The sequence below is a fragment of the Sus scrofa genome, chromosome 4 (genome assembly GCF_054392235.1).
Source record: "Sus scrofa isolate SSC_HxYL_T2T_F1_AM1 chromosome 4, Sscrofa_HxYL_maternal_Yorkshire_Landrace_v2.0, whole genome shotgun sequence".
NCBI lineage: Eukaryota > Metazoa > Chordata > Mammalia > Artiodactyla > Suidae > Sus > Sus scrofa.
In genome coordinates this window covers 46,090,279-46,114,737 of record NC_139386.1, presented here as the reverse complement: position 1 = coordinate 46,114,737, position 24,459 = coordinate 46,090,279, and the positions used below count along the sequence as shown (strand labels likewise).

The 24,459-nt window shown below is 34.8% G+C and overlaps 1 protein-coding gene across 1 annotated transcript in view; it reads left to right on the top strand.

Moving 5' to 3' along the window:
• The window catches only part of NECAB1 (N-terminal EF-hand calcium binding protein 1), a 258,235-nt gene that overhangs the window by 158,679 nt on the left and 75,097 nt on the right, over positions 1-24,459 (top strand). The gene's annotated exons all lie outside the window — the stretch shown is intronic.

Genomic DNA, 24,459 nt, shown 5'->3' with positions numbered 1-24,459 from the left:
AACTTAATTAATTTTTCTCTGTTAGTTTCTTGATTGTTTTTCAGATATATAAACACCCTTTAATTATTCTGAATAACTGAAGGTTTTGATTTCATATATGAAAAACAGTTTGATGGATAGCAATGTTACAACTTATTTATTTCTTCTAAAATCTAAATTTTACCTTCAGATTAAGTTTTTTGAGTGTTTGATTCAATACAAAATCCAGAAAATCTATATATCAAATGTGAAAGAGAAATATGAAATGATAAATTAAATAACTGGCAGCCTGGAGATATTCATTTCAGCATGGACTTTGATGAATATTTATGTGACGCCTTAAATGTCTCTGAGAAAAACCTTCTGAAGCTGATATAATTTAAATGTTTCTAATCAAGAAAAGCCAATTTTCAGAAATTATGCTCCCCTTTTGCTACTATCAGCTTAAATAGCAATAAAGCTGCAATTCAGAGGTCATTTCCCCTTCATTTTAATTGTTCATTCTCTTCCCTGAAAAGCTTTTCTTCCAGTTGTGCCCTTTAGGGCACCTTATAGCCTCAGGAAATTACTAGAAATTGTTTCTCTCCAGAGATACTAAACATCAACCCAGAATCATCAAAAGGATTTTTGTGTTTTAAACACTTTTTTATATGATGCAGCAGGAAAAAGACAACTGTATGATAGTCTACTTTAGGTAAGCTTTGTAATCTTGAGCAAATATCCTTAATCTATTTATACCTCATTTTGGAAATGAGGGGACTTGTATTCTGTGACCCCTTCCAGCTCTATAATGCATTATATTTGTCTGATTAACTGCTTTCCTATGAAATTCAAAGACTGAAGTATTTTTTTGTACATCAACAGACTATAGATACCCTGTTCTTGTTAATAATTAAATATCTCTTTCATGCAAGTGAGACTTTTTGGTAATTATATTCAATCAGTGGAGGAATGGCAATGTGTCCTAATTAGTAGACCCCATGTGTATTTCATGTTTGGCTAAAACCTTATTTGTATTCTATCAGTGTTTTGTGTGTGTTAATATTAATATGTATTTGTGGAATAAATTTATTTTAACAAATAACAACTGTAAAATCAAGTTGTTTTTTATTTTCATTTTAAATGCAACTTACACATCTATATTTACAAAGGGATATGCAATAAATAATAGAAGTACCCATCTACAAATTTTATTCTTTCTTATTTTCCAATGTGTAGATTAATCAATAATTTTAAAGTAAAGCTTTGTTTAAAAAATGCTCTGTGTGTGATAAAAACAATTTGAAAATAGATAAATAGATGTTTGGAACTATTTCATCTTTTTTTAGTGTTTCTTAGACTTTTAAAAATATATCTACTTACTATCCCTTCATTTTATTATGAACATGAGACCCACTCTCTTAAATTTTTAAGTGTACAATACATTATTGTTGACTACAGGTGCAATGTTATACAGCAAATTTCTAGATTTTATTTATCTTTCTCACCTTAAAATTAGGCCTGTTGATTAGTAACTTCCCATTTCCCACTCCCCTGCCCCAGCTCCTAGCAACCACCATTCCACTCTTTCATTATTTGAGTTTGCCTGTTTTAGATACCTAATGTATATAACTGATGAAAAATATACAACCAAAAAGTTGAGAATTCTGGGGGTTTTGGGTGGACTTTCTGAAGACTTAAGCCCAGAAGATAGCCTCTCAGATAGGTAAGAGGAACTGTTCCAAACAGGTAAATGAGAAGCCAGAATATAAAGGAGTTTTTGCAGCAAAAACCAGGTAGTGAGAACATCAAGAGATTACTGTTAATTAAAGAAAAACCAAACATCTCAGGTTAATGAATTTAGTGCTTTTATATGTATGGAAAAATGTAAGAGTCTGGGCACATTGCAACTATTCTTTTGATAGGCATCTTAACTATCTAGGCCAGTATCCTATTTTTCAACATCCTGGATCCCTTCAGTGTGCATAATTGAGGGTGGGTGCCGTGCTGATGGCTTGATAACCACAAGATCCTTTGTTTACTTATATGGCAAGTGAACTTCTTTGTCTACAATTGAATCATCTGTCGCAATTGGCTTATTACATTTAGCATAATGGTCCTCAGGATTCATCCATATTGTCCCATGTTGCAGAATTTCCTTTTTTGAATAGGCTGAATAGTCTTCCGTTATTTGTATATACCACATTTTCTTTTTCCATTTATCTGTCTATGGGCATTTAGGTCTTTTCCACACCTTGGCCATTGTGAATAGTGCTGCAATAATCATGAAAGTGCTAATCTTTTCAAGATACTAATTTAAAATATTTTAAATAAGTACTAAGATGCCACCATCTCTGGATCATGTTGTAATTCTATTTTAAATATTTTGGGACATTTCCATAATAATTTCCATAGTAGCTGTGTTTTTCAAGAGTTCTAATTTCTCCACACTTGTCTTTTTTTGTTTGTTTTTTTAATAATAGCATCCTGACAGGTGTGAAGTTATATCTCATTGAAGTTTTTATTTGAATTACCCTGATGACTAGTAATATTGAACATTTTTTCATATAACTGTTGGCTACTTGTATATATTCTTTGGAGAAATACCTACTCAAGACATTAGCCCATTTTTTTCAAGTTGGGTTGTTAGCTTTTCTCCTCTTAAGTTATAAGACTTCCTCAGATATTTTTGGAGATTATTCCTTTATAAGGTACATGTTTTGAAAAATATTTGCTCCCACTCCAGAGATTACCTTTTTTATTTCACTGTTTCCTTTGCTTGCAGAAACTTTTTAGCTTAATGTAGTGCCATTTACCTGTTTTTGCTTCTGTTGCCAGGTGCATTTGTTGCCAAGATCAATATCATGAAACTTTCCCTATGTTTTCTTCTAAGAGTGTTAGAGTTTCAGGTCTTATGCTCAGGTCTTTAATCCATTTTGAGTTGATTTTTGTGTCTGGTGTAAAGTCAGTGTCCAATTTCACTCTTTTATTCTGGAAATCTAGCTTTCCTAACACAGTTTGTTGAAAAGATGATTGTTTCTCCTAGGCACTCTTGGCACATTTATCAGTTGTTTCTATATGCATGGATTTATTTCTGGGCTCTCTATTCTGTTCTATTTGTCTTATATCTGTCTTATACTAGTGTAATACTGTTTTGGTTACTGTGGCTCTTAAATGAATTTTGAAATAAAGAGGTTTGATTTCTTTAACTTTGTTCTTCCTTCCCAGAGTAGCTATGGCTGTTTAGATCTTTCATGGATATGTATAAATTATATAATTTTTTCTATTTCTGTAAAAAGTGTAATTTGGATTTTGATAGAGATTGCATTAAATCTGTAGATCACTTTAGTAGTATGAACATTTTAATAATATTAATTCTTCTGGAATTCCCGTCGTGGCGCAGTGGTTAACGAATCCGACTAGGAACCATGAGGTTGCGGGTTCGATCCCTGCCCTTGCTCAGTGGGTTAACGATCCGGCGTTGCCGTGAGCTGTGGTGTAGGTTGCAGACACGGCTCGGATCCCGCGTTGCTGTGGCTCTGGCGTAGGCCGGTGGCTACAGCTCTGATTCGACCCCTAGCCTGGGAACCTCCATATGCCGCGGGAGCGGCCCAAGAAATAGCAACAATAATAACAACAAAGACAAAAAGATAAAAAAATATATATATATTAATTCTTCTAATTCATGAACAGGGGATGTCTTCCCATTTATTTGTGTCCACTTTAAATTCAGTGTTTTATAGTTTTAAGTGTACAAATCTCTCACCTTCTTAGTTAAGTATATTCTCAATTATTTTATACTTTTTTATGTTATTATGAAAAGGGGATTATTTTCAATTTTCCTTTACAGGTAGTTTGTTGTTAGTGTATAGAAATACAACTGAATTTTTAATATTGATTTTGTGTCCTAGAATATTGCCAAATTTGCTTATTAGTTATAAGATGTTTTTATGACTATTTTATGGTTTTCTATATATAAAAATGTCTTTAAATAGGGATAATATTTTATCTTTCTTTCTGATTTGAATATCTTTCATGTTCTTTTCTTGTTTAATTAATCTCACTAGGAATTCTAGTGCTGTGTTGAAGAGACATGGTCAGAATATGCATTCTTGCCTTGACTCTGATCTTAGAGGAAGAAGTTTCAGTTATTCACAGTTGAGCATGATGTTAGCTGTGAGCTTTTCATATTTGACCTTTACTGTGTTGAAATATTCCTGTTATGTTGTTTTTATTTTTTCTTTTTAGGGCTATACCTGTGGCATATGGAAGTTCCTGGGCTAAGGGTCAAATCAGAGCTGCAGCTGCTGGCCTGTTCCACAGCCACAGCAATGCCAGATCCGAGCCACATCTGCAACCTATGCCACAGCTTATGGCAATGCCAGATCCTTAACCCAGGGATTGAACTCATATCCTCATGGATACTAGCTGTATTATTGACCTGCTGAGCCACAATGGAAACTCCTCTTGAGAGTTTTTTTAATCAAAAATGATATAGAATTTTGTCAAATACTTTTTCTGCATTTGTTGTGATCATGTAATTTTTTTACCCTTTAATCTGTAGGTTTTCATATATTGAATAATCCTCATATCCCAGGGATAAATCTCACTTGATTGTGGTCCACCACAGCAGGCCACACTCTGCTCTGCTCTTGGACCAACTGGGCCCTGGACCTGCCCAGTAGCAGGGCAATGCAACCTGTGGAACATGTCAGACCCCATACCTAACTAGTCACAAACTAGTTCCACACACACACCAATGATCTGAAACAATCTTTGGGATACTAAGATCATGAAGCTAGACTTCAAGATCAAACTCTTCCTGTTAGAAGTACTAACTCAGGATCTGGCTCCACCTGCCAGTGGGTAGGTAAAACCTCAGAGTTTTCAGGAATATGACTGGGCCAACCAATGAGGCAGCCCTAGCCACAGGGCCTCCTAGGAGGTCTTTTATCCAGCTGCATGGTGACTAGGTACTGCTAAACAGAGCCAGCAGCATTCACACAAAGCAGGGCCTGGCAGCCTACTACACTAAGGGTCAACAAAGCCTACTAGACCACCCACACAGTCAGCCTGCCACAACAAAGTGACCCACACATCCCTCTTAGAGTACACATCTAGAGCACATGGCTTGGGTGACAAGAGGGAAATGCACTGCTCGGATGTATAGAATGTCTCCTTCTCCTGGGATGATGCCACTTCTCCAGAGTTGAGAGACATAACTAACCTACCACATGCATAAAAATACAAATGGCAACTTAAGCAGTTAGGTGGCAGAAGCATATGTTCCATATGAAGAAACAAGTTAAAACCCTAAAAGAAAAACTAGGTGAAGTGGAGATAGCAATCTACCCAAGATAGTGTTCAGAGTAATGATTGTAAAGATGATCAAAGAACTCGGGAGGAGAATGGATGCACAGTTGGAAGTTTTTCACAAATAATTAGAAAATATATGGAGTTCTCATTGTGGCTCAGTGGTTAACGAATCCGACTAGGAACCACAAGGTTGCCGTGAGCTGTGGTGTAGGTCACAGATGCGGCTCAGATCCTGTGTTTCTGTGGCTCTGGTGTAGGCCAGTGTCTACAGCTCTGATTAGACCCCTAGCCTGGGAACCTCCATATGCTGCAGGCCCTAGAAAAGGCAAAAAGACAAAGAAAAAAAACAGAAAAGAAAATATAAAGAACAACCAGAAATAAAGAATATAATAACTGAAATGAAAAATACACTAGAAGGACTTAATAGTAGATTAAATGATTCAGAAGAAGAGATCAGTGAGCTGGAAGATGGAGTAGTGGGAATCACTGCTACTGAACAGAAATAAAGAAAACAATTGAAAATGAGGAAAGTTCAAGAGACCTCTGAGACTACACTAATAATCGCATTATTGGTGTCCCAGAAGAAGAGATGAGAAAGGGAACAAGAAAATATTTGAAGAGATACTAGCTGAATATCTCCCTAACCTGGAAAAGGAAACAGTCACCCAAGTCCAGGAAGCACAGAGGGTCCCATACAGGATTAACTGAAAAGGAATACACCATGACACATTATAATCAAAAATGACAAAAGTTAAAAAGAAAGTACTAAAGGTAGAAAGGGATAATAAACAAATAACATGCAAGAGAACTCCTATAAGGTTATCAGTTGTTTTTTTCAGTAGAAAATCTGCACTATAGAATGGAGTGGTATAATATATTTAAAGTGATGAAAGGGGAAAAACTACACCAAGAATTCTCTACTCAGTAGGATTCTCATCTACATTTGATAGAGAGATCAAAACATTTACATCCAAGCAAAAGCTAAAAGAATTCAGCAAGAGCAAACCAGCTTTATTACAAGTACTAAGGGAACTTCTTTAGATGAAAAAGAAAAAGTCACACTAGAAACAAGAAAATTACAAAATGAAAAAGCTCACTGCTAAAGGCAAACATACATTAAAGGTAAGAAATCATGTATACACAAAGCTAGTAAGGAGGTTAAAAGTCAAAATTAGTAAAATCATTTGTATCCACAAGTGGTTAAAGGCTACACAAAACAATTAGATATAAAATATGACATTGAAATAGTAACCACGAGGGGAAGAGAGTACATACCAAGTGTTTTGAAAGGGCGTTTGAAATTAAGAGATCAGAAACTTAAAATAATCACATATATATGGACCACTATACAAAAACCTCTTGGTAACTTCAAAATAAAAGTTTAAAATAGATACACAAAAAAAAAAGAAAAAAGAATTCAAACACAGCATATAAGATAGTCATCAAATCACAAGATAACAAAAGAATAAAGGGTGAAAAACTTTAAGATGCTGATGAAAGCTATCGAAGATCATAGAAATAGATGGAAAGATATACCATGTTCTTGGATTGGAAGAATCAATATTGTACAAATGGCCATAACCCAAGGCAGTCCACAGATCCAGTGCAGTCCCTATCAAACTACCAATGACATTTTTCATAGATCTAAAACAAATTTTTTTTGGTCATTTTAGGGCTTCACCCACAGCATATGGAGGTTCCCAGGCTAGGGGCAGCAATATTTTTTGATCCTTATTCCTAGTGTAATGGAAATAAAAACAAAAATAAACAAAAGGTACCTAATTAAACTTAAAACCATAAGCAAAAGAAGCCATAAGCAAAATTAAAAGACACCCTTAAAGACTGGAAGAATATATTTGAAAATGTTAAAACCAACAAGGGATTAATTTCTAAAATATTCAAAGAGTTCATATAACTTAATATGAAAAAAAAACCCAATTTTTAAAAACTTAACAGAAGGCCCAAATATACACTTCTCTAAAGAAGACATACAGATGGCCAAGAGGCAAATGAACCATGCTTAACATTGCTAATTATTACGGAAAGGCAAATCAAAACTACAATGAGTTATCACCTCATACAAGTCAGAGTGGCCCTCATCCAAAGGTCTTCCCAATACTGGAGAGGGTGTGGAGAAAAAGGAACCCTCCTACACTGTTGGATGGGAAGGTAAATTGTTATGGCCTCTATGGAAACCAGTGTGGAGGTTCCTTTTTAAAAAATGAAAAACAGAGTAACCATGTAATCCAGTAATCCCACTCCTGGGCATATATCTGTAAAAGATGAAAACTGTAATTCAAAAAGATACAGGCACCCCAATATTAATCACAGCATTATTTACAATAGCCAAGACATGGAAACAACTTAAATGTCCATCAACAGATGAATGTAAAAGAAGATATTGTGTGTGTACACACACACAATATAATATTTCTGAACCATAAAAATAAAGAAATATGCCATTTCGGCAACATGGGTGGACTCAGAGATTGTTATATTAAGTGAAGTAAGTCAGGGAAAGACAAATATCATATGATATCACTTATATGTGGATTCTTAAAAAATTATGCAAATGAACTTATTTACAAAACAGAAATAGACTCATAGACAGAAAACAAACTTATGTTAACTAAAGAGGTGGGAGGAGAGAGAAATTAGGGGTTTGAGCTTAACGTATACATGCTACTGTGTGTAAAACAGGTAAACAACAGGGACCTACTGTATAGCATATGGAACTATACTCAATATCTTGTTAATAACCTATAATGGGAAAGGATATGAAATATTTATTTCTATATATACACACACATATATATAATTATATATTATATTATTTATACACACACACATACGATCTGACTTTGCTGTCCACCTGAAACTAATACAACATTGTAGGTAAACTATACTTAAATTAATTAAAAATTTTTAATAATGTATCTGTAGAAAAATTGTTTCAGTCATTTCAGAGTATGTCTGTTATGATAAAGTCAGATTTTTAAACTAATTATGAAAAACAAAGATTTTTTGTTAATTTTTTTCTGTGGTTCATTTATAACATATGAACACTAAAGTCAAAATTTATCCATTAGCTATATTACCTTAGGTAGGTTAATTAATCTCTTAGATCAAGTTTGTGAGGATCAAATAAAGTATCCATTAAAAATAATTATCAACTTCCATTATAGTAAATGGAGTAAATTTATTGGGGGGAAAATTCCTTGAACAGGCCTGTTGCTGAAACAAACTAAAAATATTACACACAATATATTTTTAAAACTTTTAAATATTTCAATTTCCTGGTTAAAGAGCAAATACTCCTCAGGAGCCAAAATCTAAGTGAAAGAGGGCACTCAAACAAATAAGTACAAGAAATCTGACTTTAATCCAGTAACCTTAAATTTTATTTTTTGAGCCTTTTGAAACCCCAGTGGAAATACAGAAAGCCTGGCTACAATCATCTCCTCTCCAAGGTAGGGATTCCAATAGGATACCTATTGTATAAACTTGGAACCCAAAGGGCTTTACTCCTTACATTAAGGAAAATTACCCCTAATGATCCTGAACACTGAATAAACAAAAGAGAAGGAAAGAGTTTGTCCTGTGAATTGCAACTACAGTTTGGACCTCATGTGAAATCTCAAACCAAATTTAAACTTCCTGGGTGATGGGGATAGGCTCAAGCCAATAATTTAATTTAAAATTATTCCAGGAATTCCTGCTGTGGTGCAGCAATAAGAATCCAGCATTGTCTCTACAGCAGCATGGGCTCAACCCCTGGCCAAGGGTAGTAGGTTAAGGATCTGACGTTGCCATTTCTGTGGCTCAGATTCAATCCCTGGCCTGGAAATTTCCATTTCCAGAAAATGGCCAAAAAAGAAACATAATAAAAATTAGAAATAAATAAAATTTACTCCAATATTTTGGTGCCCCCAGGGCTGGGCAAAAGAAAGATTAAATTCTCTCTAAATTTATATGTAAATACCTCCACAGAGTAATCTTACAAATAATATAAACTGACAGTAAAAAAAAAAAAAAATTGAAACACAAAAACTTAATACAGCTTAAGAATAAATATGTTAATACATTTTTATAAGTACTTGGTAGGATTAAAAATATGAGAAATGAGCATGAGTACACAAAACAAAAAAAGACAAAACAAATTTGAGAAAGAAACAAAAATGATTTGCTAAGAATGAAAGCAATTTGGAATTAAAACATCAGGAGACTAACAGTAGATTAAATATAGCAAAAAAGAGAATAAGTGAACTGGTAGACAGAACTGAAGATATCATAGACTGTGGCCAGAAAATATGAAAGAGATTAAGAGACATAAAGCACTGAGTGAGAAGTTGTAACACACCTTTAATCAGAGTGTTTTCAAGGAACTCCATATTGTTTTACGTAGTGGCTTCACTAACTTACATTCCCACCAGTGATGAACTAGGGTTCTCCTTTCTCTACATCCTTGCCAACATTTGTTATTTGTGATCTTTTGAGTATATCCATTCTGAAAAGTTTGAGATGATATCTTATTGTGGCTTTGATTTGATTTCTTTGATGATTAGCAATGTTGAACATCTTTTTATGCGCCATCTATATGTCTTCTTTAGAAAAATGTCTATTCAGGTCTTCCATCCATTTTTTAATCAGGTTACTGCCTTTTTTAACATTAAGTGTTAAGTGTGTGAGCTGCTTATATATTTTGTATATTAATCCCTTATCATTCATGTAATTTGTGAATATTTTTCTCCCATTCATTTTGTGTTTTTTAATGATTTTTATTTTTTCCATTATAGTTGATTTACAGTGTTCTGTCAATTTCTACTGTACAGCAAAGTGACCCAGTCTGTGAAATAGCTTTTAAGTTTAATTAGGTCCCATTTGTTTACTTTCACTCTTCTTTCCTTTGCTTTAATAGGCAGACCAAAAAATATTGCTACAATTTATGTCAAAGCATGTTCTTCCTATGTTTTCTTCTAGGAATTTTTATGGTTTCTGTTTTCACATTTAGGTCTTTAATCCATTTTGAGCTTATTTTTTTTGTATGTGGTGTAAGTGTAATAATTTTATTCTTGTCCAGTTTTACAGATAGTTGTCCAGTTTTCCCAGCAGCATATTGAAGATCCTGGGAAATTCTCCATTGTATATTCTTGCATCGTTTGTTGTAAAAGTAATAGACTATAAGTGTATGGGTTTATTTCTGGGCTCTCTATTCTGTTCCATTGATCTATGTGCCTATTTTTGCATCATGTTCTTTTAATTATTATAGCTTTAACTGAAACTGGAAGCATAATGCCTCCACTTTTGTTCATTTTTCTCAGGATTGCTTCGTCTATATTGAGATTCCATATACATTTTAGTATTATTTCTTCTAGTTCTGTGAAAGATGTCATGAGTATTTTGATAGGGATTGCATTAAATCTGTAGATTGCTTTGGGTAGTTTGGACATTTTTTCAAAAGTAATTATTCCAATCCATGAACATGGGATATATTTTGACATCTTTGTTTTGCTTCATTTTCCTCTATAAATGTCTTACAGTTTTCAGGGTATAAGTCTTTCAATTCCTTGGTTAATTTTGTTTCTAGGTATTTTAATCTTTTTGGTATGATTTTAAATGAGATTCTTTTCTCACTTTTTCTGATAGCTTATTATTAGTGTACAGAAAAATGACAGATTTCTGTATATTAATCACATATCCTGCAACTTTAGTGAATTCATTTACTAGTTGAAATAGTTTTTTGGTGGAGTTTTTAGGGTTTTCTACCTATAGTATCATGGTCTGTATCATGGTCTAAAATGATTATTTTTACTTCTTCCCTTCCAATTTGAATGTCTTTTATTTCATTTTTGTTTTTGTTGTATGATTGGTATGTCTAGGACTTCCAATGCTATGTTAAACAGAAGTGGTGAGGGTGGGCATGCTTTGTTTTGTTTGCTTTTCATCATCGAGTATATTTGCTGTGGACTTCTGATAAATGACCATTACTATGTTGAGATATGTTTCCTTTATACCAACTTTGACAAGGGTTTTTGTCATAAATGGATGTTGAATTTCATCAAATGCATTTTCTCTTTCTACTGGATGATCATTTGATTTTCGTCCTTCTTTTTGTTAATATGGTATATCACATTGATTGTTTTGGTAACACTGAACTATTTCCACATTCCTGGAACAAATCCCACTTGATTAAGGTATATGATTCTTTTTATATATTGTTTAATTGATTTCCTAACAGTTCATTGAAGATTTTTGCATCGATATCCATCACAAATATGTGCTTATAATTTTCTCTTTTTTGTAGTGTTTTTGTCTGGTTTTGGTAATCTGGGTAATAGTGTCTTTGCAGAATGAGCTTGGGAGTGTTCCTTTAGAATAATTAAAGAAAGGTAGATATTATGTCTTTTTTATATGAAGAATTTAGTAGAATTCCCCTACCAAAAAGAAGCTACCTGGTACTGGACTTTTGTTTGCTGTGAGGTTTTTTGTTTTTGTTTTTTCCTGATTTAGTTTCACTACTAGTCATCAGTTTGTTTAGATTATCTAATTCAATTTGGAAAAAATTATATGTTTCTAAGAATTCATTCATTTTTTCTAAGCTGTCTGGTTTATTGGCATTTAACTGTCCATATTATTCTCTTAAGACTTATCTCTGTGGATATAATTTCTCCTCTTTCATTCATTTTGTTTATTTAGGTCCCCTCTCTCTCTCTCTCTCTTTTTTTTTCTTAATGAGCGTGGCTAAAGGCTTATCAGTTTTGTTTATCTTTAAAAAAAAAAACACTTCCTGGTTTCATTGACCATTTCTCTTGTGGTATTATTTAATCTATTTTATTGATCTCTTCTCTGATCTTTATTTTTTCTTTCTTTCTATTGATTTTGGACTTTGTTCTTTTTTCTAATTCCTTTAGGTGTAGGTTAGGTTGTATTTGAGATTTTTCATGTTTGGGGTGGGTTCCTGTATTGCTGTAATTTTCCCTCTTAGAACTGCTTTTGCTTCATCATGTAGATTTTGGAAAGTTTTTTTTTTTTCTTTTCTTTTCTTTTTTGACCATCCTGCAGCATATGGAGTTCCCAGGCCAGGGATCAGACCCAAGCCATAGTTGTGATCTATGCTGAAGCTGCAGCAATTCCAGATCTTCAACCCACTGTGCCAGGCTAGGGATCAAAACTGTGCCCTGGTGCTGCAGAGACACTGGCAATCCCATTGCATCACAGCAGGAACTCCCGAAAAGTTTTTTTTTATTATTATTTTAATTTTTCACAAGGTATTTTCTCTTTCCTCTTTGATTTCTTCCTTGACCTATTGTTTTATTCCTCCTGTAATTGATTTCAATCTGACTTGAAAAATATGCCTGATATAATTTATGTCCTCTTAAATTTATTGAGACCTGTTTTTTGCCATGGCATTCGATATATCCCAGAGTATATTTGATATGCTCTTGAAAAGAATGTGTATTCTGCTGTTTGGGGATGGAATGTCCTGTAGTTATCTTTTAAGTCCAGTTGGTCTAATGCATCATTTAAGGTCACTGTTTCCTTTGATTTTCTGTCTGGATGATCAGTACATTGATGCAAGTGTGGTATTCAAAGTCTCCTGCTATTATTGTATTATTGTCATTTCCTTTCTTTACATCTTTTAATATTAACTTTATATATGTAGGTGCTCCTGCGTTAGGTTCATATATGATAACAATGTTATATCTTCTTGCACTGATCCCAGTACCCTTATATAATGCCCTTCTTTGTCTTTTGTTATATATCTTGTTTTAAATTTAGTTTCTCTGATATTAGTATTGCTACTCAACTTTTCCTGTCATCCCATTTGTATGGAATATTTTTTCCATCTCCTCATTTTATGCCCATGTATGTCTTGAGTTCTGAAGTGACTTTTCTAGGCAGCATATAGTTAGTTATTATATTTTTATCCAATGTTATGTCTTTTTCATTGTACCATTTAGTTCACTGACATTTAAAGTGATTATTGATAGATGTCAACTTATTGTCATTTTGTCACTTATTTTCTGGTTGTTTTGTCATTGTTCTCTGTTCTTTTCTTTTTATTTAGTTTCTTTTCTTGTGGTTTGATGATTTTTTTCAATATTATGCTCGCATTCCTTTATCTCTAGGTTTTGTGTATTTATTGTATATTTTTGATTTGTGGTTACCATGGGGTTTTACACGTTGATCTATATGTACTTGTTTTATTCATTTAATTTCAAACACATTCTAAAAGATCTAAATTTTTTATTTCCCTCCCCCATGTTTTCTGTTTTTCATATCATATTTTGCATTTTTATGTATATCCATTATTGTAGTTATAGCTGATTTTACAATTTTTGTCTTTTAGTTTTAATACCAGCATATCTAAGTGGTTGATCCAAATCTTTACTATATTTTGATTTACTAATGGAATTTTCTCTTTCCTATAAATTCTTACTTCTTATTATAGCCTTTTCTTATCCACTTAAAGAAGACCCTTAAACACCTCTTGAAAGATCTGTTTAGTATTGATGAACTCTTTTAGTTTTTGCTTTTCTAAGAATTTCTGTATTGCTTCTTCAATTCTGAATATTAGGGGTATTCTAGGTTGTAGGTTTTTTTCCCTTTAAGCAGTTTAAATATATCATACTCCCTTATGGCCTGCAAAATTTCTACAGAGAAATCATCTGATAGCTTTATGGAGGTTCCCTTGTATATGACTCTGTTTCTCCCTTGATGCCTTTAGAATTATCTCTGTAAATTTGTCGCTTTAATTATGCTGTGTCTCATATGAGTTTTTTGTTTGTTTGTTTGTTTGTTTGTGTTGCTATTTCTTTGGGCCACTCCCGCGGCATGTGGAGGTTCCCAGGCTAGGGGTCGAATCGGAGCTGGAGCCACTGGCCTACGCCAGAGCCACAGCAACGCGGGATCCGAGCCGCATCTGCAACCTACACCACAGCTCACGGCAACGCCGGATCCTTAACCCACTGAACAAGGGCAGGGACCGAACCCGCAACCTCTTGGTTCCTAGTCGGATTCGTTAACCACTGCGCCACGACGGGAACTCCCTCATGTGAGTTTTTTTGTGTTCATCTTGTTTGGGCATCTCTATGCTTTTGTACCTGGAATCAGTTTTGTTCTTCTTCAGTTTGGGAATTTTTCAGCTATAATTTTATCACATAACTTTCTACTTCTTCTCAGTTATTTCACCTTCTGGGACTCCTATAATTATCCTTGATGTTGTCCCAGAAGTCCCTACTCCTAGTTTTGTAAACAAATGTGCCTTTTCCTTCCTGTTCTGATTTGGTGATTCTTTCCTCTCCTTCAGTTAGCATTCTTATTACTAATGCTTTGAACTCTTTATGTGGTAAATTATTTATCTCTGTTTCATTAGACATCTTTTTTCTTGTACTTTCATTTGAAATATATTCCTCTCCTAATCTAGGTTAAATTTCTCATCTCTATGAAGCTTCAGAGTGAAACATCTATCTGTTCATGTTCTTGAACAGTGTCCTTGTGTGAGGGCATCCCTATGCACTCTGGGTGTGTCCAGTAGCTTTGGTGGGAGAACTGAATTTAAAGTGAATGTGGGTCATGACTTCTTTCAGGGTCTGTTGGCAGCTACTACCTTGGTGGTAGGTAGAGCTGGAGGTGGGGGGGGCGGGGGTGGAGCTGGAACCAGGTTTGAGTTGGGCCTTCTCCCTCAGTGTTAGTCACTTCCCTATTTAGGATAGGAGTGAGACTAAGGTGCTGGAGCAGATTCCTTGAGGTCAGATCTGAGCTGGTTCCTTTCTCTCTGAGTGTGTGCACTCCTCAGGACAATGGCACTTCCACTCTAGTAGACGGAAGCACTGGAATGAGAGGGCCTGGAATGAGCACCTGGCATGAGCTGAGGCACACATTTCAACAGTTCTATCAAGCCAGTCAGAGCCACAGGTATCCCTTAATCTTTTGCCTCTGCATGCATGCAAACAATGGCTGCCCTTCCTCCGTTGAGAGGCAGGGTTCTGTCTGAGCCAGCTCCATTCTTTCTAAGTGTTCATGCTCTCCTTGGAAACAGCATCCTTTGCTTTAGTTGAAAGCTGTGCTAATGAAACAGCCACCTCGGGTACTCACTGGGACAGTAGCAGGAAACTGGCAAGAGCCCTAAGCAGTTTTCAATTGCTGCTCCTATGCTGTTCCTGGGGATTAACTTGTGTGTGCGTGCACTCTTCACAAGCAGAGTCTCAGTTTCTTACAGCCCTCCAGTAAACCCCACTGGTTCTCAAACAAGCTAAGTGGACTCATCTTCCCTGTGTTGGACCCCATGGCTGGGGTGCCCAATATGTGGCTTGAACTCACTCCCCTCGGAAAGTCCCTAAACCCATGATATTCCCCTGTTCTTCTGTGTCACCTGTTAGGGACATGGGTTCCAACTTGATTGCTTCTCCTCCCTTCTAACCCAACTTTATGGATCTTTCTTTACAGCCTTAGTTGTAAGAAGAGACTTTTGGACAGTATCAAGTTTATTTTCAGTGAAAGTTCCTCCATGTGTAGATGTATTTTTGATGTGTTCATGATTGGAGGAGTAGGCTGTGTCTTCCTACTCCACCATCTTGATCTCTCTCACAATATTATTTTTAAGTCCCATTGAAATGAGATCCTGCTGTATAGCACTAGGAACTATATGTAGTCACTTATGATGGAGGATAATGTGAGAAAAAGAATGTATATATGTATATATGACTGGGTCATCTTGCTGTAGAAAATTGACAGGACACTGTAAACCAGCTATAATGCAAAAAATAAAGATCATTTAAAAGAAAAAAATTGCCTAGTTGTTATTCTGAAGAAGGTTTTTTATTCCTAGGAACATTTGATCTTGAATAAAAAGTTACTGGAGTGCTTTGTTATTCTATTCATAAATGGGTCACAAAGGTGAATTAATCCAAAAATGTGCCAATGCTTAAATATATTAAGTATCTACCATTTCCAATGCATTAGACCATTTGGCAGTGCTCACAATATTTTAATACCCAATTATTCCTCTGGCACAGAATTTATTTAGATCAAGACAAGAGTAATTTGTTTTTGAAAACAGAAAAATCATATATGATGTTTTGAATGTGTATTTGTCTTTGAAAAATTCAGTAAATTAGGCATATTAATGCTCAGTATTATATGACTATCATTAAAATATATATTCATCTGACATATATACTGTTTAGGAAGAGACAAATTATAAATGACTGTTACTCTTGAGGTATTTCATGTACTTAAAAATTGTCTTCAAAGAAAAAAATGTGTGGGCTAAAAGGTGGAAAAAAGCATATTTGGGGAGAAGAAATTTTGGTTATATTTCATTATCCATATCAACAAACATATATTGAGCCAAATTTATTCATAAATATAGCTCTTTGCTCTTTACACTGAAAAATATAACATTTGGTTCTCTGTTACACCCCAGAAAAATGCAAAACAGCAGTTGAGAAGCCAGTATATGAGAGGTGATAAAAGTTACTAATTTGGGAGTGTTTCTACTGCGTGCCAAAGAATCTTGAATTTTACAGGCCATATCTGTCTATTCCCACAACTCTCACCATCTAGACTTCACTGCTGCCTCTCACGGCACAATTTATCATGTTCTTCTGAACTTTGTTTTTACCTCAAATAGTCTGATGAATCCAGAGTCTTATTTGGCAACATCACAAAGCACGTACTTTCTAGATGTCTCTTTTGATGTTGGCAGCCTTTGATAGTCAATGCCTGTATTAGGGGTTATAAAACTTTAGCCATTGGCCAGATTCTGCCAAACACGTGTGTTATATGCTCTCTGAACACAGCTAGAATCATTCTTTTAAGAATTATCTGCTGATGATTTCATGATACAGTGATATTTGTGGTGTCTTGGTTAACAGAGTCTAAAATATTTACTATATAATTCTCTGTTTTAAAAAAGTCTGCTACTGCTTGTCCTACATCATTATTTTTTATGTTGAACACTCTAGTTATTTTAGATATATGAAGCTCATTCTCTAGTAGGTTACTTGGGAGGAGCTCTTGGGAACATTTTAATCTGAGTTTTTGCATGTTAATAATTTTTCAGGAGTTCCCATCGTGGCGCAGTGGTTAACGAATCCGACTAGGAACCAAGAGGTTGCGGGTTCGGTCCCTGCCCTTGCTCAGTGGGTTAAGGATCCGGCGTTGCCATGAGCTGTGGTGTAGGTTGCAGATGCGGCTCGGATCCCGCGTTGCTGTGGCTCTGGCGTAGGCCAGTGGCTACAGCTCCGATTCAACCCCTAGCCTGGGAACCTCCATATGACGTGGGAGCGGCCCAAAGAAATGGCAAAAAGACCAAAAAAAAAAAATTTTTTTTCAGTTCTCTTTACAGTTAGAAGTCAATGTTTCCTGATATAAAATTTTTGGCTCCATTTCTTTACTTTGTATATATTAAATATATTTCTCTACTTTTTCTAGTAAAAAAGTGTTGATTTTGGAATGTATCAAAATAATATAATTTTTAAAAAACTCTAGGAGTGTTTTGATCTTTATGTGTAACTGCACAAAGACTTTGTCTTTTAAAGTCTAGTAATTTTACTAAAATGTGTCTTAATCTGTTTGTGCTTACTTGTTACTCTTACACATGCAGTATGCTTTCAGTACCTAATTTTAAATATTGTTATTTCAGAAAAGCATTCTTGAATGTTAGATTCTAGGATTTGTTCTGTTCCTTTGTTGATTTCTGGATTTATTCTTAAAGGAACTCTATTATAAGTATGGTAGGTCTTTTTTTGCTTATCTGCAATATTTTTCACTTCCTCTCTGCCAGGACCAACTCAGCAGATGAAGGCTGAGAACGGGTGCTGTGAAACTTAAGAAATGGTTAACATAAAACAAAACATAGAGACATTTATGTTAATCAAAGTTGGGAACTGGGGACTCAAGGTCTCACGGACCAAGAGCATGGCCTCAAGAAAACACACTGCTTTTATTGTGCTCTTTGGGATTATGTCAAGTGAGGAGGGGACTGTAGGTGTAGAATATAGTTTTTTTATTTTTTTAAAACTCACATAGCTGGTTAAGCCTTTACTCTGACCTTTACGCATTTAACAGTCATTAGCACTGAGGAAGCCTGGCATCAGCTGTCTATGCATAGCATCTAGAAAACCACCATTGTGCTTCTGCAGAGGTCATACCTAACTGTGGCAACCCGGAGTGCCTAGGTTTGCACCTTAATCTCCTTGCTAATGCATATCCTGCTAACAACCCCTCATAAACCCCTTGGGGCCATGAGGCTCATCTTCCTCTTATCTTAACAGGACATATCATGCTGTGCAAAACAACATGCCTATCTGCACAGGTCAGGCATGCCTAGACCAACACATTATGTTCTCATTCAGCTGACCACATGAATAACTTATGCCTTTTGGTCTTTGTTCTTAAGCTTAAGTTATTTACCAGGACAGCAACTGTTTTTCAAGCAGGAATATAGGGTAAAGTTTGAGCAGGACAAGATGGAGTTTTCAGCATAGAAAATAGAAGCAGAGAGGCTAAGAAAAGATTGTAGAAACATCTCCCGACACCTCTCAAATCCTTTTTCTTTCTTTTCCTTATTTTTGTTTTCTTCAATTTTTTGTTAATGTCTTTTAGCTCATTTTTAAATACTTGGTTATAGTTTTGATCTGTTTTGTGGGCTTATCTTTCTGTGCACACCCATTGTCTGCAGGAACATTATTTTACTCTTTATTTCCCTTTTTAATAATAACCATTATATAGAACTTCACCTTAATAATTTTCTGTTGCCTATTTTTAACATGATTTTCTTGAGTTTTTCAAAGAAGGATCTGTTCAAAATAGTTCTTCTGACTTCACAGAGCTCCTTCTTGGTTGTCTTGTAGTATTAAAAATATATAGTGGCTCTTCTGAGATTTCTGGCTCTGTTGCTCTCCCTGACTGTTATCTGAATCTTCTTGATCTCTATAACCCTGCTAAGTTTTGATTTGAGTCCCTGCAGTTTCTTTTCAGTGTGGGACCCTCCTAGCATAACATCCTGGCTAATTGATTCCAAAAGTTCACAGGACCTCATTGTTCCAGCCTTTTTAGGCTTTACTAAGATTTTTATGCTCACCTACTTTTGAATAAAACTCTTCCCAGATTTAGCTGTTCTCAAGTCAACCAATTATATTTTCTTATGAATATTTGTTGGCTGTTTTGGAGTTCTCTTATCTTCAGGGCTTTCACAGATCCCATTACTCTCTCTGTTTCTTCCTACACACCCAGTGACACCATGCAATGCAGATCTTGTGGCCATCAGAGATTTTGTCCTTAGCCACTTATCACTTCCAGTTCCTGTTGACACCCTTAAAACCTAGTTTAGTTGTATTTGGTACCTTTGGGGTCTTGTTGTTATTGTGTTTAATCTATTTGCACTACCTGTTTTTAGGTGAAAGTTTTTGGAGTTTCAAAAACAATGCCACTGATATGCATATCTTCCCTAGTTCCTTCTGTTATTATTTTTCTGGTTTCTGTGTTTCTGTGATTCAGAATAAGGGATGAACATATTAATAGAGCCACACTCATAATGACTTAAGGAGAAGGAAAGAAATCTTAGCCAGTGTACAAATACAAATCTGGAAGAGAAAACAGGAGTAAAATAACATTAAAGACTGAGAGATTCTGGAAAGTGAAATGGTCTAGAAGAAGATACAGTTGATCGAATTCAGAGTAGATAAAAGAGATGATGCAAGAAGTGTTTAGATCTGTAAACTAGATCTCATGTATTACTCTTGATGAGAAAAAATTCAAGAATGGAAACACTTTCAAATTAATTTTGCATTTGAACTCTACATTGCAAATCCTCAGATATCAAATTTCATGAGTCATAGTTCCAATATGGTAACAAATGTGCATGTAAAAAGTATACATTTTCGAACAATCAGGGTAGCAGATGTGCAGCACTAAATATAGGTAGAAAGAACTCAGAAAAATTAATATTTGTGGAAAGCTGCTACATTCCAAACAGGGACCATATATTTACCCTATCAAAAATTATGAAGTGAACCATTATCACAACATTTAAACCCAGGTCTTGTGAATTTTAGGCCAATGATCTATCTATTACATTTTGTAATATTCTTCCACTAATGGATTTATAACAATAGTGAATACTTACTTATCAAAAACTACAAGCTGGACATCATATGGTGTGCTTTACATGCCATGTACTTTTCATTTAATCCTTACAAGTTTATGAGATTGATGCTATTAAGGAAATACCCATGTAAATTTTCCTGAAATTCTACTTGTTCAAAGAGGATTAATTTGAGATTACTCTGAGATTACTCTTTAAGCAAAGACATTTAAGGAACCGTATGTTCTTGTTAGGGTATGCTGGTATTAGACAGAGCAATAGAAGAAGCCGGAAGTAAGAAATCTACATGGAGTAAATCCTTGACATCTCTAGGATGAGCCCTTTATAACAGATTAGAGCTAGTTTTCTCTATCACTGACCTTAAAAACTACAATTCCCTTAATACTTGGGAATCTACAGTTTGAAAATATTTTAATTTCTTGTTCTGTCATCTCAGATTTTCAAAGACCTATCTGGAATTAGCCACAGTCCAGCTTTAAGACACTTAATTAAGGACTATTTTCTTATTTTTTATTTTAGTAAGGCCAAAACTTGATATGTGTTCCCCTAGTTTGAAAAGTGTCATTTAAAATGAAAGTCTAAGAATATTTAAAGAAATAGGACATAGATAAGAGGATAAGCCAGTTCATATTTTAAAAGTTACAATTTGGGGAAAAGTAGAAAAAGAGGGAAAAAAAAAACCTTATTTTTGTGAAAGTGAATTTTTTCCTATTATAGAAGCTGGCCCAGATGTCTCACACAACAGGGAATGCTACAGGGCTTAGATCAAAAGGCATTCAGAAGCAGTACCCCCTGCAAAATGTGATTGTATCTGATCTCGTAAACAAGATGACACTGAGACTGAATGTCACTGACTTGATTAATTTTCAAATAGGGCAAACACAAACCGGAAAGACTATGCTCTGATTTTTATAATTAACAGAGATGATTCATAGTAGGTTAATAGCTAAGATTTCCAAACCTCCATCATACCAGATGGGCAAGGGCTTGCTGTCTGACAGTTAAAATGCACAGTCTCAGAAGCCTGATTTTCAAAGCACTGTGCTGCTAATGCTAAGAATTTTACCTGAATGACTCCTCGCCCTGTTCCAGCTCCACACAAAGGATATATGTGGATTGAAATACATTCTGGCTTTCCAAGGTACAAATGGAAATATTAAGGCTGCTTTATTAACAATTTCCTCTTTATTATTAATTGAACAGTTATCAATGAATTGAATGAACATTATTGGGACCTGAAAAACATACAGTTAGCCTTCATTTGCCCACATCCTTTGTTATAGACATGAAGGACTGGATATCAGGTATCATCTGTACATTTTCTTTACTGCTTTGTTAGACCAGTAGAAGTTCTTTCTACCAATTTCTCAGGTTCCAGGTTGTGCCCAAAGGAATATGTACTTAAGCCACCATAGAATATTGTGGGAGTTCAGCATGCAAAGATCCCTTTTTGTACCTTTACTACCAACACATTTGTTGAGAATAAAAAGGACCAGGCTTTGACATTTTCCAGCTTATTATCTATTTAATTCTCCATCTGCTTCTTTTGCCACTGTCATCTCAATGAACATCCACTGCACATCTGAGAGAAGGGAAGGAAGATTGGATCCATACCACCTGGGACTGCAGTCCTAAACCTTGGGATCCAGAATAAGGCTAGGGAAGAAGACCAACAATGGTACAGAAAATGAAATGAGGACAAACACTCTGTTATAAAATAAAGCTGTGTTTCCTTTTATTGTAGAGCTCATATGACTAAACAAGCTGAACAGCAGTGTCTACCACCAGCAAGGGCTAGATGCAGGGGAAGGCAGCCAGTGACTGGAGAGATGCAAGAGCAGTTCCCAGAGCTCAGATACTACCTCCATCTCCTGAACCCCCAAGTGGTTCCTTGTTCCTCATATAGTTTTTAAGCATTTATGGATCAGAGGCTGTGAGCCAGGTTTTGTTTTGGACATTCTGGAGGCAGAAATGATTAAGACATATTCCATACCGTTTAAGGAGCTGACCCAGGATGGCAGAAATAGACAAGCAAACAACATACTATAGTATAAAATGATAAATTTATATCCTAGGTAGGGAAGAGTTGTTACAAGAACACACAGAAGGGAAAGGGCCTGTTCCTAATCCTATGAAGAGAAATGCTTATTCAAAGGGAGGAAAAGCCACACATGAACTGGGTTTGGAAGGATAAATAGGAAAGATAGAAAACAAGCATTTTTTTTTTCTCTTTGCCAATCAAGGTCAGAACATAACAGCAGATTTTCATAATTGACTCAAAAAACTTAATCATTTAAATCCTCAAACCCACCTACTACTCCTCTCAATGTCAAGGCATCAACATTTCTTTCAAATGTACCATTTGTGTTGTGCCATCTCTTAATGTTATCTGGAGAGTCAGTAGTGATGATAGTAAATTCTCAAGGTGAGATGCAAGTCTTGGCACAACAATTCTTAATTAATTCTTAAAATTTTCTTAAATTTTTAAGAAAAAATTTTTAAGAAATAGAGAAATGTAACAATTAAGACCATAATAGTGAACACAATCGATTCTCAGAATTAGGAGTTTATCTGCAAACATTCAAGTATTGAATGAGTATCTGCTCTGGGTACCATGAGGCATACAAAAGCATAAGGCATGACCTTTGTGTCCAAGAAGCTAAAATCTAATCACAGTGACCAGAGCATTTAAACTGGATAACTCAAAAGTAAAAATCTCCTTTCTATAGATAATTTTAACATGACAAATAGCTAACATTTAAATGAGAAAAGGTTGAGGCCAATGCAATGCTGCACAGCTAAAAAAAAATGCATACCCCTTTACTTTTATATGCTGTCAATAAATAGGTATAAACCTTTATCATTTGCTTTAGATTAGTGTAGTATATACTGAAGTACAAATACAGTTGGCGTGATCTCTGACTACACAATTGCATCTCATCATTTTAATACATTTTATCTTTTTAATGTGCTTTAGAAAAATGTTATAACTATGGGACATCCATCAAGCACAACTGTTTTATTCTATCATCACATTTTCTTTTCATCTCAAAGGAAAGCTTTACTCAGTTTTATAAAACACACTAAGAACTAATTTTTTGAAGATTTTATTGCTGCTAAATGACAAGCTATATGTTCAAATTAAATATTTTGTATATTTTTACATTGAATTAACACACAAAATTCTGATTATAGTAAGGAATGTCTTGTTTTAGGGTTAATTTGTTCGGTGGAATTTAAAGACATAAAAAATTTTAATTTTTAAATAAGATAGGGCGATAAGAAAATTTTCTGTATTGTTCATCCACAAAAATAAAAAAACAAAAATGAACTTAAAGAGAGACTGATGATTGAAACCTTTTGTTATTTCAAGTTAGGAAAGAAGTTAAGTTTTCTATGACACTAGGTTGTTCTGCTAACAGAATAAAATTCTAAAATAACTTATACCAGGAGGCCAGAAGTTCAATATTTCCTAATTTAGAGTTGATAGAAGCTCAGAATATTTTTGAGTTCAGATGTATGCCAGAGTACTTGGTCTGATTTTTAAGTGAGAAAGCTGAGACCTAGAAAGGTTAATTAACTAAATCTTGTTTGCTTGGGTTTACAGCCATACCCCAAGATTTCTCAGCACACTGTATTTCCTGGCATTATCTTGTCACCATTACTTCTTTCAGTTTTGTATTTTCAACCATGAAATAATCATTTTGTTTAGAGATAGAGCCAAATAAGTCCTTTCTTTGGCTGAACAAACTATTGTTCCCTCCTGAGAATATAGAAAATCAGATTTAGCTGGCTGTCCCATGACCTAAAAAAAAGTGATTCCTACATGTTTCATTCCACAACAATATGGTTTTATTCTCTTTCTTCAATCTAGATGTTAGATCCAGATGAGATTCAGGTAAAATTCATAATCAGATTTAACAAACTGTGTAAATATTCCAAGTTTAACATTTTCTGAAATTTGAGATAACTACACATGATTTCCTTTGGCTTCAGATCAGGCATATAATACATCAAGAGGGAATTAAGACAATTGCTGACATGTGACTGCATTTAGTTGGTAATAGAAAACA